We start from the raw sequence: 1,943 nt of genomic DNA, 5'->3' as shown, positions 1-1,943 counted from the left end.
TAGTGGTATCCATGAGGACTTGGTCCAACCTTTGATCAAAGTTAACCCTTTTTGAGTTTGAAAGGGACCTCGGGGATCACCTTCTTCTTGGCCACAACTTCATGGAAGTGGTCTTGATGCACCCTTGAGATGAATCTCTCCATCTCTCATGACTCGGAGGTGGAAGCTTTTGATGCCAGGGCATCTTAGCCAGTTTCATTGACTTTTTCTTTACTGTTTTTGCCAGGGCATCTTGGCCAGTTTCACTGACCTTTTTTTTTACTGTTTTTAAGGTAGTTTCATGTATTTCTTTAGGAAATAAGCTAGTTTTGGGTAGATATTCACTTACACCTTGATTCAAGCATACATTGTGAATTTTACATGATTTCATGAGGATTTTGCATGAGTTTAATAACAAATTGTATGTTGCATTACCCATGACTTGGACTAGAACTTTGATGCACTCTATTGCTTGATTTCAGGACCAAAGGAAGCAAGGAAAAACCACTTAGCAGTCACGTTAATCTAATTAATGTTACCACTAACGTGGAATAGGAGGTAACTTGCAAAGTTAATGAGAAAAGTGATTGCCAATAACGCTCTCGAAGCCATCATTGCCCACGTTAAGAGTCACGTTAACTAAGTTAACGTGAACTCTAACGTGAAGAAGGGACTTTGAGCCAACGTTAGTGACACTTAACATTATCACTAACGTTGGCTAATGATCATAAGTGGCTACGTTAGAGTCCATGTTAACTTAGTTAACGTGGCCTGTAACGATAAAAGGGGGAAGGAAGCCAACGTTAGTGACACTCAACATTGTCACTAACGTTGGCCTAAGGTGCAATATACCACGTTAACTCCCACGTTAACTTAGTTAACGTGGGAGCTAACGTAAGAGGCAAGGGTGGTCGACAATGTTAGTGACACCCAACATTGTTACTAACGTTGGCAGCAACCACAAAACCCCAAGGAGCCACGTTAACTTCCACGTTAACTTAGTTAACGTGGAAAGCTAACGTTGATGAGTGAAAGATGAGCCAACGTTAGTGACACTCAATATTGTCCCTAACGTTGGGGATGGCTAAGAATGGCCACGTTAGAAGCCACGTTAACCTAGTTAACATGGACTCTAACGTGAGACATAGGGGCACATTGGAACGTTAGTGATAATGTTGAGTGTCGCTAACGTTCTCGAAGGTTAACAAGGCCACGTTAGAAGCCACGTTAACCTAGTTAACGTGGGCTCTAACGTGAGGCAAAGGGGTACATTGGAACGTTAGTGACAATGTTGAGTGTCACTAACGCTCTCGAACTCATACTTTCACTAAAACGTTAACACCCCTAACGTCCTGAGCTAAAATCTCTGTCCACTTCACACTTTCTCTCTGCAAGTGAAACCAAGCCCAAATGAAGAAGAGAACTGCTTCAAACTCAAGATCCAAAGGCCCAAGACTTGAAGAGCCAACTAGAAGCTGAGAAGAGTAGTATATATAGGAGTAGCTTTGAATTATTTAGGAGTGCTGGAAAGTTGGGAAAATAGCACTACTCTCTGTATTTACTCTGCTCTTCTAGTTCCATGATGTATTCTCCATCTTTGTTTTTATTTTCTAGAGCTATGAATAACTAAACCCCTTACATTGGGTTAGGGAGCTCTGTTGTAAGTTGATGGATCAATACTAGTTTTCATTATTCTTCTTCTATCTTTTCTCTTGATTTTACTTGGAAGCTTTCGATCTTCATCCCATTGGGTAGTTATCTTGGAAAAGAAACTATTCAAACTTGGATCTCTTCTGAGCCTTGAAAGAGGAATGAAGAGATCAAGCTAGAAATGCTTTCTCATGCTGGACCAAATTGGGTTTGGATGGATATGTGACTATAATCCTATCAATACTTGATTTGGGAAATGCATGTAGTATAATCAGTGACCACACTTCATCTCTTCTCATGAGCAATTGACCAAG

The sequence above is a fragment of the Arachis duranensis genome, chromosome 2, assembly GCF_000817695.3.
Source record: "Arachis duranensis cultivar V14167 chromosome 2, aradu.V14167.gnm2.J7QH, whole genome shotgun sequence".
NCBI lineage: Eukaryota > Viridiplantae > Streptophyta > Magnoliopsida > Fabales > Fabaceae > Arachis > Arachis duranensis.
This window is presented reverse-complemented; position numbering follows the sequence as displayed.